Below are 13669 nucleotides of genomic sequence, written 5' to 3'. Positions count from 1 at the left end.
GTAACTGAAATGCATGGCCATGCTCGAATGATGATTCGTTTATCAGTTAAGTTACTCTCTAGTCGGGGAAACCACTCTTGATATTGATCACTTGTAAAATACGACCTTTGTGAATACGGATTTTGCAAATTGTTTTACATTGAGTGAGAGAAATTTTAGGATATGATAATCGGTTATCGCACATACACTTGTGAGAACAAGTGGGAGTTTGTTGGAGCTTGTGTCCTCCACAAGTTAGTGTGATAACATTTATAAATCTCTTATAGGTTCACAAGGGTATACTTCGTATTTTATCAGTTGATTAACGATTACTTAATAACGGTTGGCTTGCTAGAAAGTTTGACGTTATTATCATACTGATGGCGGTGATCAACTGGTCCCTAAAAGTCACACCTAAAGGATGTGTTTGAGAGATGTGATTGTATGAAAATATAATCACATTGATGCCTGACTAAATGGCTAGTCCAAGTTTTTGACTAAACAGTTAGTCAATGCGTTGATGAGACGATTATTTAATACAAATAAATAATATTAGCTGAGACGAATTAACTGTCAATTCGTAAATTGAATATAATATGTTATATTTAATTAATGTATATAATGTTAGCTTGAACGAATTAAGATGTTAATTCGTAATTAAACGTAATCGGTTATATTTAATTAGCTAATTATAAATATGCGATATTTATAGTTAAAGTATATTTTATACGAGATTTTTATAATAAATGTTGTCAGGCCGGATTTAATAAATCGACTATAATCGGTTATGTATGGACTTATTAAAACGGAACAGCATATATGATAATTAATAAAATGTACACATAATATACATTTTGATAACTACCCAAAAATAAGAAGATATTTCCTCTTTATTTTTGGTTGGTAGTTTTGACCGAAAAAAAAAAAGAAAAAAAAAATCTCCTCTTATTACTCCTTTTCACGGTTTAAAGGGAGTAGAGGTTAGATGATTTTCTCGTTCTTTTGACCTAATTTTTCTCTCATCAAAAATCACACAAAACCCTAAATCAGTTAGTGAATTTGGGGATCGATTCTAGCAAGAACAAAAGGGCATTTCTCATATCATCTTGGGTGCAACGATTAGGCGAATATCAATTTTGATATTGTTCTTAGGCCATATTTGCAAGGACCAAAGGTTGATTCTTAATCCCTATTCTATTTTGTTTATGCAATTAATTTATGACTAGTTTTCATAGATTATAATTTCGTTATAATCCTTATAATTAAAGGGAAGTATATCGATATTTCCCACACTTCCCCCCGACATCTATTACCGCGTGAGCGGTAAATAGAAATGGTCGTCCTAAAATAATAGGATTATAAGAGTCTTCGGGGATGTCTAAGACTACGAAATCGACGGGAATAAAGAACTTCCCTATCTTAACAAGTATGTCCTCTAAGACACCTAAGGGCCGTGATAAAGTACGATCGGCCATCTGTACGGTCATATTGGTACAATGAAACTTAGTCAAACCAAGCCTCTTAGCGAGAGACAATGGTAAGACACTCACACTAGCTCTCAAATCGCACAAAGCATTATCAATGAAATGGGTCCCAATATGACATGGTATAGAGAAACTACCCGGGTCAGACAATTTAGGTGGGGTCTTATTTTGAATTAGGGCAGTGCCCGCTTCGGTTAAAGCTACCATCTTATGGTTATTAATGTGCCTCCTACGCGCTAAAATATCTTTCATGAATTTCATATAGGAAGGTACCTGGGTTAGCAACTCAGCAAATGGTACATTAACATGAAGACTTTTCAAAATTTCAGCAAATTTACCGAATTATTGTTCAATCTTCTTGCTCTGCAATCGTCGCAGAAATGGGACCGTAATTGGTATAGCTAGACCTTCATTTTTCTTCGCCAAAGAATTCTCACAGTCAGCATCAGAGTTACTCGATTGAACATCAGAACCTCTTGATCGAGTAACTTTTCAAGCAGTAGTGCTCGAACGAGCACTTTGATCTACTCGATCGAGAACTGTCTTTTCCCCTGCGCTCGATCGAGCACTTTTACCGTCTCGATCGAGTAACTTTTCAGCATTATCCCTCGATCGACCACTTGAAATCAATCGATCGAGGACATCTTGTGGCCTCAGCACTTTTTCGTCAAAATACGACTTTTCTTGCACAGTAACTTCAACTTCCGGGTCAGAAAGTTCTGCATTCTTTTCTGATATTTTGGGTCCTTCATAAGAAAGACCGCTCCTCAGATTAATCAGATTCACCGTCTCATGTGGCTTCTTGTCAGGTTGAGACGGTAAATGACCGAGTTGCCTTGAAGCTTGATTAGCAGCCAGTTGAGCCATTTGAGATTCAAGTGACTTAATGGAGGCATCTTTCGCTTGGTCACTTTTCTGCAATTGGATGGTCAATGATTGCACCATCGACTTCAACTCGGCTATATCACTTATGCCACTAGAAGAGGCACCTTGTTGCGGTGGTGGGAAAGATGGAGGCTTTTGAAAGCCTTGTTGTTGAACTTTGTGAGGCGGTACATAAGCTCTTGTGGTTGCGGTGGAGATGTTGGATTCAATACATTATGACTAGTCCATCTCAAGTTAGGATGAACTCCAGCTTGGTTGTTGTAATAGGAGCCTCCTTGCCTAAATTGTTGAAAGGCGTAGGCTTGCTCCTTTTCAGCTAAACAATCCACGGCAGTATGACCATCATTACCACCACTTCTCTCACATAAGACGGTCTCTTGTCTAGTCAACAAGTGAACCATCTGTTGATTCCTTGCGGCCTGCAACTCGAACTTATCAAACCTGGCATTCATGGCTTCCAACTGAGCCACAAGTGCACTATTATCAGTATAAACCGTTCTAATACCGCATTTAGGATTTCCATATTCAGCACAATGGGTAGCCATCTCTTCTATAATTCCCCACCCCTTATCATCATCAATGTTTTTCTGAAACTGATCGTTGGCTGCAGCATCTAAAATAGCATGGTGGTCATCATACAACCCATTATAGAACTGGTTGCATAAAAACTACTGGTTAAAACCGTGATGTGGGACGGACCGAACAAGCTTCTTAAACCGACCCCATGCTTCGTACAAATTCTCATCTGGAGTTTGTTTAAAACTCGTAATCTTCCCTCTCAATGCATTAGTTCTTTGTGGAGGGAAGTATTTCTTATAAAAAGCATGGGCCAAGGTCTCCTAGTTGGTAATTCCAGCTGCAGTCCTATCCAGATCAGTTAGCCACTCTTGGGTTCCATCATTAAGAGAGAAAGGAAAAATGAATTATTTTATCTTGTCCTGTGTCACTCCATTAGTAGCGGGAATGGTAGAACAATAATCTGTAAAGACCTCTATATGCTTTCTCGGGTCCTCACCAGCTACCCCACTGTAACACCCCCATTTATTCAGGAGCCTTTAGCTAGACATTCCCAAATAAATAGGACTGTTACCATCTCGGTTTTCCGAGGCAGTGAATAACAAAGTACAACAATACCAAAGTACTTTAAATTAAAACTTAGCGATTACATGTTTATTACAAATTAACCAACTAAAACTTAATATAAAATATTTACAACTCGCAGCGGAAATAAATAAAGTGATAAAACATTCTATGTGGTCTAGACTTTTAGGTAGGTTGTCCAAGTCCTCACGCATTCCCATAAGCTCCCAAGTCAGCTAATCTTTAGTACCTGTCAAATCTGCTTCCCATTATGGTTCACCGCAGGTGTTCACGAATACACAGTCAACCGCGAGGTTGAGTAGGAATAAACTAAACAACATTAATAATCCAAACAAAATAAACAACCTTCAAATTCTCATCACTTAATCCGTACAACTCACTTACATCACTAGCAGTAGCACAACTCCCTTAACACCGTGATATGCTCAACTCAACAACTGGCAGTAGTACTTTCGTACCATGCTCAACTGGTAGTAGTACCCTCGTACTATGCACAACTGGCAGTAGTAATCACTTACTATGCACAACTATCTGGCAGTAGCAATCATTTGCTATGCGCAACTGGCAGTAACAATCACTTGTTATGCACAACTGGCAGTAACATACTCCGTGTTATGCTCAACTGAATAATTAACTCTCCATACCAAATATAACCAAACAACAAAAACTCAATAAAAATCCCGTCTTCATCTCAACCAACATCTAAACATACTCCATTACTCTACTTCCAATAATGAATCACAATATTAACCTTAACCTCATAAATCGTCACATTTAAACATTCATTCACTTAACAATAAAACCGAGTTGAGTTGGAAATTCCTACCTGACAAGCAAATCCAACAAGCAGCTCAACAACAATGAAGCACCCGAATCCAAATAGTATAATAGTCTCACAGATGATTACCTAAAGAAATAGTCATTATTATATGATAATTAATTCATTATTCTCTTTTATTAATAATTAGATTAAATTATTTAATTACTTATTATTATTACCCATAAGGTTACGATATTTAAAGCCGCTTTGTAAATTACAAAACCCGAGTCAAATTACGAAACCCAAGCCACATATCCTATAATAGTCAAATGACCCACTACTCCCAACCTTCACCACGCAAGACACACGTGCACCGCACATCCCGACTCGACAACGGATGCCTCCAACAACAGCCCCACCGTGACTCCCCACTATCATCACCTCTACCATCAACACCAACCTGCAACCGCCACTTCATCAGCCGCCAGCAGCTACAACAATAACGTCCTGCCCAATGTTATGCCGTCACCACCAACATCACCCATAAACACACAAATTACCCGGCCTAACCATCCCTACCACCAGCCTATCCTTGAACCACCACCACCTGCTACACCACCTCACACCTTGCACCAGCAACAACCACCTCACACAGCCACTAACTCACGCCTTAGCTGAACCCATCAACAATTCCCCTTCAACCTGTCACAAGCCCTAGCCGACACTCAGCATCCCTGTCCCTCACCACCTATGGCCGCCACTAGCCTCACATATGGTCCTTGGTGGTTCCTGAAGTGACTCATCACCACGTCGTCCCTCCTTCAACGGCCACGACCAACGCCATATAACACAGCAGCAACAACAACCCCAACTCCCCTGTTTTCGCGTGTTTCCAGCCACCACCACCGCAAAACACCACCCCTGACCACCAGCTACCACCCAATGGCGTCGACTAACCACCTCGAGCCAACCCCAACCCAGGTCCAGGTCAGATAAGTCAAGCCAAGGTGTTTAAACCGTGTAAACCCATATTACAACCCCCTTCAAACCACCCTCAAAACACCCAACGAACACCTCTTTCCCGTCTGTCAATGGTGGTCAAACGGAGGTTCGACTACTCCCTGATATTTCCCGGTCATGATCATGGTCTTAGCAAGTCGTATGGTGGTCTAGTTAACAAGTTATAACAAAGCAAAGGGTATACATGAGATGGTCTTAAAATATTACCTTGAGACGATAGGTTTGTATGAAATTCCTCTACTTTTCTTCTCTGAATCCTTCTCCTTTTGCCTCTCCAATGAAATATTTGTGTTTTAGGATGAATAAGGGTATATTTATATAGGTGGATCATAGGGTATAAGGAACCAATTAGGAAATATGGAACTATTTATTTATTTATTTATTTATTTATTTATTATTATTATTATTATTATTATTATTATTATTATTATTATTATTATTATTATTATTATTATTATTATTATTATTATTATTATTATTATTATTATTATTATTATTATTATTATTATTATTATTATTATTATTATTATTATTATTATACAAATAAGATTATTATTATTACTACTAATGTTACACAAGTAGCACACGGCCCAATATCCAATTCCCGACTCTCCTATTATTTTATTATATCATTACCGTCTTATTTGCAATTATTAATATAAATGTCTTTTAATTAATTATTTGAATTACATAACTTATTCTTATAAATACTTATCAATTATTAATTATAATAATTTATGAGAATACTTATCAAATTACGGGGTATTACAGTCTTTCCCCCTTAAAATGAACTTCGTCCCGAATTTCACCCAAAAATGCTACAAAAGCCTCATGAAACTATCAACACATCTGAATGCCATTTCAACTCATTATCATTGTAACACAATTAACTCACTTAATCATTATCAAACCATATTATACTTATCAAAATGTATCACAAAATAAACTTAAAACATGAGGTGTCACATTCTACCCTCCTAAAAATAAACTTCGTCCCGAAGTTTAATAGCACAATTAAAACTTGCATTAAGACTGAGAACACCAACCATATAATACAACATTGTAAAATTTTAAAACGACACAACCACCGAGATTTTACAATCCTACCCTCCTTAAGATTAAGGTTACGTCCTCGGAACCTTGACCATAACAAAGGTACCACATAGTATAAGTATCAATCAAATAAGGAGAACAAAGTTTAAAGGTTATAACAAAATTTATCACAAGCCTCTATTAACACTATGATAGAACAACAATTACTCATTTGACATAAGTCATGGCACACTTCTCAACTCCACATGTACCAACTTCGAGTTACGCGTATAAAATTGACCCTATAATAAAAACAAGGTGCAGTCAACTGTATCCTAGCTTACCTTTCCTTTGGTTCCCCTATCGTCATTCGGACATCTCAACTATCATAGTTTAAGAATTGATAAAGCGTTTATATTGAACTTTTGGTAAAACTCGCATTTTCAGAAATAAAAAAATAAAAATAAAAAAATCAAGTTGTAACTTTCGAAAATCACCATTAAATAACCGTGACATTCCTCTTTGAGTTTTAATACCTTTCAGAAAATATAGGGAGTTTTCAAAACATGAGAAAATGAATCAAGTCCAAAACTTGAATAACCATTTTATAAAGATTTTTATAATTCAGTGTGTCCAAACAGAAATTGATCAGCAATTTTTCAAAAACTTGGGTCAACTTGTAAAAATTACTATTAAATGTCAAAAATTTATCTTGCAACATGTCTTATCATTTTGAAAGCATATTTAAATCTTTTAAACAGTGGAGTTGGAATTGATCGAAAATATTAAGTATAAGTTAAATGAAAATGTTTACAAATTCGTTTGTCGAAAGCTTCGCTGTACAGGAACATTCTGACCACTGTCCATTAAAATATTTATTTCTCCCAAACCGTAAAACTTTTAAACATGAAACCAATAAAATTGGAAAGCTACTCACTGGGTTATCACTCATTAAAATTTAGACCTTAAACAATAAATAGAGATCAAACGGCAACTACGTCAAATAAGGGTAAAAATCAGACAAAATAAAGTTGAGCCTTAGGTTCTTTTTTTTTTACTAGGTCATAAGCCTTTATTAACACCTTCTTATACATATATAAGCGCAACTTGGTCATCATACTTCTCACACAAATAGCATCTACTCTAATTCATGCCTATCACAAATTTAATCATTTCATAACATTGTAGATAACATGGTTTCAGGATTCACGTAACCGCATATCGCTAGACATGATACTACTATAACATCCAACCACATAATCAATATCAATGCCACAATTAAGTTCATGCCCATGATCAAAACAGTTCGACATCTCATTCCCCATCCAATTATCATCTTATCCAACAACGATATCAAATTCGATCATAAATATAAGATGGTCAAGCCATCATTTCATTCACAATACTTACCGTAATCCACCCTACAACAATATTAGTAAAATTTGTATTAAAACATTCAAATATACTATATACCTCCTTATAACTACCCCACCCATCGAATTTTCTCTTAGGGTACTCGGCTCAAAACTGAGAGGGCCATGGTACGAATTAAGGGCACTTTCTTAACCGCACTAAGAGGGGCACCTAGCAGTTCCTTCCCGGGGTTCATTTTATTAGACACATCCTAAATTCATTATTGTTCATTAGTTAGGCCTGATGATCGTTTTGCTCTAACACCACTTTGTAACACCCCCATTTATTCAGGAGCCTTTAGCTAGACATTCCCAAAAAAATAGGACTGTTACCATCTCGTTTTTCCGAGGCAGTGAATAACAAAGTACAACAATATCAAAGTACTTTAAATTAAAACTTAGCGATTACATGTTTATTACAAATTAACCAACTAAAACTTAATATAAAATATATACAACTTGCAGCGGAAATAAATAAAGTGATAAAACATTCTATGTGGTCTAGACTTTTAGGTAGGTTGTCCAAGTCCTCACGCATTCCCATAAGCTCCCAAGTCAGCTAATCTTTAGTACCTGTCAAATCTGCTCCCCATTATGGTTCACCGCAGGTGTTCACGAATACACAGTCAACCGCGAGGTTGAGTAGGAATAAACTAAACAACATTAATAATCCAACCAAAATAAACAACCTTCAAATTCTCATCACTTAATCCGTACAACTCACTTACATCACTAGCAGTAGCACAACTCCCTTAACACCGTGATATGCTAAACTCAACAACTGGCAGTAGTACTTTCGTACCATGCTCAACTGGCAGTAGTACCCTCGTACTATGCACAACTAGCAGTAGTAATCACTTACTATGCACAACTATCTGGCAGTAGCAATCATTTGCTATGCGCAACTGGCAGTAACAATCACTTGTTATGCACAACTGGCAGTAACACACTCCGTGTTATGCTCAACTGAATAATTAACTCTCCATACCAAATATAACCAAACAACAAAAACTCAATAAAAATCCCGTCTTCATCTCAACCAACATCTTAACATACTCCATTACTCTACTTCCAATAATGAATCACAATATTAACCTTAACCTCATAAATGGTCACATTTAAACATTCATTCACTTAACAATAAAACCGAGTTGAGTTGGAAATTCCTACCTGACAAGCAAATCCAACAAGCAGCTCAACAACAATGAAGCACCCGAGTCCAAATAGTATAATAGTCTCACAGATGATTACCTAAAGAAATAGTCATTATTATATGATAATTAATTCATTATTCTCTTTTATTAATAATTAGATTAAATTATTTAATTACTTATTATTATTACCCATAAGGTTACGATATTTAAAGCCGCTTTGTAAATTACAAAACCCGAGTCAAATTACGAAACCCAAGCCACATATCCTATAATAGTCAAATGACCCACTACTCCCAACCTTCACCACGCAAGACACACGTGCACCGCACAACCCGACTCGACAACGGATGCCTCCAACAACAGCCCCACCGTGACTCCCCAGTAACATCACCTCTACCATCAACACCAACCTGCAACCGCCACTTCATCAGCCGCCAGCAGCAACAACAATAACGTCCTTCCCAATGTTATCCCGTCACCAGCAACAACACCCATAAACACACAAATTACCCGGCCTAACCATCCCTACCACCAGCCCATCCTTGAACCACCACAACCTGCTACACCACCTCACATCTTGCACCAGCAACAACCACCTCACACAGCCACTAACTCACGCCCTAGCTGAACCCATCAACAATTCCCCTTCAACCCGTCACAAGCCCTAGCCGACACTCACCATCCCTGTCCCTCACCACCTATGGCCGCCACTAGCCTCACAGATGCTCCTTGGTGGTTCCAGAAGTGACTCACCACCACATTGTCCCTCCTTCAACGGCCACGACCAACGCCATATAACACAGAAACAACAACAACCCCAACTCCCCTTTTTTCGCGTGTTTCCAGCCACCACCGCCGCAAAATACCACCCCTGACCACCGGCTACCACCCAATGGCGTCGACTAACCACCCCGAGCCAACCCCAACCCAGGTCCAGGTCAGATAAGTCAAGCCAAGGTGTTTAAATCGTGTAAACCCATATTACAACCCCCTTCAAACCACCCTCGAAACACCCAACGAACACCTCTTTCCCGTTGGTCAATGGTGGTCAAACGGAGGTTCGGCTACTCCCTGATGTTTCCCGGTCATGGTCATGGTCTTAGCAAGTCGTATGGTGGTCTAGTTAACAAGTTATAACAAAGAAAAGGGTATACATAAGACGGTCTTAAAATATTGCCTTGAGACGATAGGTTTGTATGAAATTCCTCTACTTTTCTTCTCTAAATCCTTCTCCTTTTGCCTCTCCAGTGAAATATTTGTGTTTTAGGATGAATAAGGGTATATTTATATAGGTGGGTCATAGGGTATAAGGAAGCAATTAGGAAATATGTAGTTATTTATTATTATTATTATTATTATTATTATTATTATTATTATTATTATTATTATTATTATTATTATTATTGTTATTATTATTATTATTATTATTATTATTATTATTATTATTATTATTATTATTATTATTATTATTATTATTATTATTATTATTATTATTATTATTATTATTATTATTATTATTATTATTATTATTATTATTATTATTATTATTATTATTATTATTATTATTATTATTATTATTATTATATACAAATACGATAATTATTATACAAATAAGATTATTATTATTACTACTAATGTTACCCAAGTAGCACATGGCCCAATATCTAATTCCCGACTCTCCTATTATTTTACTATATAATTACCGTCTTATTTGCAATTATTAATATAAATGTCTTTTAATTAATTATTTGAATTACATAATTTATTCTTATAAATACTCATCAATTATTAATTATAATAATTTATGAGAATACTTATCAAATTACGGGGTATTACACCCACGATATAGGTTTCTTTCCACCAGATTAATGTAAGATGGCCGAATATCAAATGTATTCCCATCTTCCGTTGCAAGATTAAAACCTTTAGGAATGGAGTCAGCTGTAGGCTCGGAATGACTCGCAATATTAGGCATCTTTGCAGATTCAGTAATTGTTGCAGAAATAGAAGTGTCTTCCTCTAAAGACTGGTCTTCTGCAAATGTAAAGTTTTCAAGATCAGGTTCAAAAGTACTCAAGGCTTCCTCTTCACGATTCTTTCTCAACAAGTTCTGTCTACGGCGAAAAGTCCGCTTTGGTTCAGGATCAGCTGGTACTAATTCTGACCTGTTAGACCTGGGCATACACAAAATTAAAAAAGAAAAATAATAAGAACTGTCTCAAGGAATTAGAAATCCCTTGAGACTGAGACAAACGAAAATAGACAAGTAAATAGGCTAATTGCCTCCCCAGCAACGGCGCCAAAATTTCACACGGCTGCCGCAACCCTATCAAAAATAAACCAATCGGCTCAACTAATATAGTAGAGGCAAGTCGGGTATCGTACTCCAAAGGGAGGCTATTATATCTACTTGTTATTCTAGTCCGTCACGGTAACAAATTTGGGGTGTTTTGATTTGATTTCTAAACTACTGACTGAAATGTAAAGCAAAGAGAGAAAACGATGAAAACAGTAAAATGAAATAAGATGTGATCAAATAAAGAGAGAAATGTTGGGATGTCGGTTCACCATGGTAGCACACAATTTTGTTAAAGGTAAGGTCAGTCGGTCTGATGTGAGAAGGGTAAAGGAAAGGTTCTCTCGGTCCGCTATCCGCCCTAGAAAACTATTAACTTAGCTTCCACCCTCATTAGTGTAGTCCACTGTTCATAACAGGTCTGTTCATTTCAATCTCTCGATCTAGGTCTGAATTTAACCGGACTAACTAGTTTAGAAGCGTACACTCAACTAAACGATTACAATTAGATTGCTATGAATCTGTTCTCACCACCGAAAACCGTCTAATCTAATTATAGCATTATTGCTTTACTACCATGACTCCTCTAATCCTAGCAACAGAGAAATTAGCTACTCATAGCAATGATAGAATTAACAATGATTAATGAAACAAAGGAAGACATGATATAAAGATGATTAATAAGAAATGATATAAACCAATTATAATCCTAATTAAAGCAGAAATTAAGAAGAAGGATTAATGATATGCAAAGAAAGAACTAAATTAAATGAAGAGAGTAAAAAGAAATTACAAAGGTTTCGGATCCGGAAAATAGAGAACAAGATTACGTTGCACAAGGAAGAAAAGTGTCTACTGAGTAATTAAGAATAAAGTATGCTGAATAGAAGATGACTAGACCTAATCTCGTCTTCTCTTTATATAGGGAATATATTTTATTAACCTAAAATATAATTAAGATATTAAATCCTACGTCTGATAACGAAAAGTTCTCGATCGAGGACTTTAGGACTACTCTATCGAACACTTCCATGGCAAAACCTCTCGATCGAGGACGTAGTCTACTCGATCGAGGAAACTCAAACATACACCTCTCGATCGAGAACAGCAGGGTCTCGATCGAGGTCTTCTCACCAGCCATATCTACTCGATCGAACAGAAAGGCTAACAAAAGCTTTCGATCGAGGTGAATGCCACTGAAACAGCTCCTTACTTCGTTGGTTAGCTTCTGAGACCACTTCACGGTTCCCGAGGCAAAGGCAATTCGGCTTTAATTCTTCCATCTCCATAAATGCATGCTAAGGAGCAACCAAAAGGCATGATTCTGCTACTTTCGGGTCTGTTCCTGCAATTAAGGCAAAACAAACCAAAGTAGACTATTCGAGGCATTTCGCAATATAAAACTACGAGAATCGCACAGAAATACGTGCATAAAAGACTTAAAAAGACTATATAAAATTCACGTATCAACCGGTATGTAAGATGCTGATGGCTCCTCCACACGCATATCCCTCACATGGCAAAGAATTTATGGGCACTTGTTTTTCAAACATGACTTTAAAGTCATTACCGCGATCAACTTCAACTTAGGTTTTACTATGAACCCCCTATATGACACTTTGACTCCCTTAGGCCCCTTTAAAGACACCCTCTTTTTCCGACAATCTATCTTAGCCTCATACTTGCCCAACCAGTCCATCCCGACGATAACCTCAAACCCATCAATAGGAAACTCCAACAGATTGACCGGTAAGTCTACTCCCCCCACCATCATGGACACCCCTCTATACAACTTAGAACATGACACCGACTCTCCCGAAGGTATAAACACACTATCTTTAATCAGGTCATATTCTGCCAAACCCATAGCTAAGGCATGACTCCTAGAAACAAAAGAGTGGGTTGGCCCAGAATCAAACACAACAAAAGATGGCGTGTTATGAACAAGAAAAGTACCGGTAACAACATGAGCATCATTTTCAGCTTCCTGCTTGCCCATCATAAAAAGCTTCCCACTATTCTTCTGGCCTCCACCCTGAACCGTGGTTGTCGAAGTAGTAGGCTTGGCTGCCGAGTTCTGCGTCACACTGTTGTTCGAACGCTGGTAGAAACCTCCATTATTGCTGTTGTAGCCGCCATTGTTGTTGTTTTGTCTTCCACGATTACCCCACGACCAAGTTGGTCTATTACTAGCAAAGCTCGAGCATGCGAGTAGTTTCCCTGGTATGTCTCTGAAAAAGCCCCACCTCCTCTAGCAGCACTCGTACACTCATACCTCTTATGCCCTAATCCTCCGTAGTTGAAACAAGTAAGATTGGAGATATCACTAGTACTCCGGCCGCCTCCTCTTCCCCGAGCTCGAGACCCGCCCGCATAACTAGATCCTTCAGAAAAGGTCCTAGCCTAATTGTAACTTCCCTTCTTGTGACTCGACTGGTTGTCGCCCTCACTCTCAACCTTTCTTTTCTCTGCATTCCTTTCCTTAGTAGCCTCCTTGACCAAATTAACTAGCCTCTTAGCTTGCCCCACCCTTGCATAAACCTCTT

This window comes from Silene latifolia, chromosome 1, assembly GCF_048544455.1.
Source record: "Silene latifolia isolate original U9 population chromosome 1, ASM4854445v1, whole genome shotgun sequence".
Classification (NCBI taxonomy): domain Eukaryota; kingdom Viridiplantae; phylum Streptophyta; class Magnoliopsida; order Caryophyllales; family Caryophyllaceae; genus Silene; species Silene latifolia.
The sequence above is the reverse complement of the archived record's forward strand: the minus strand, read 5'-3'. Positions refer to the sequence as shown.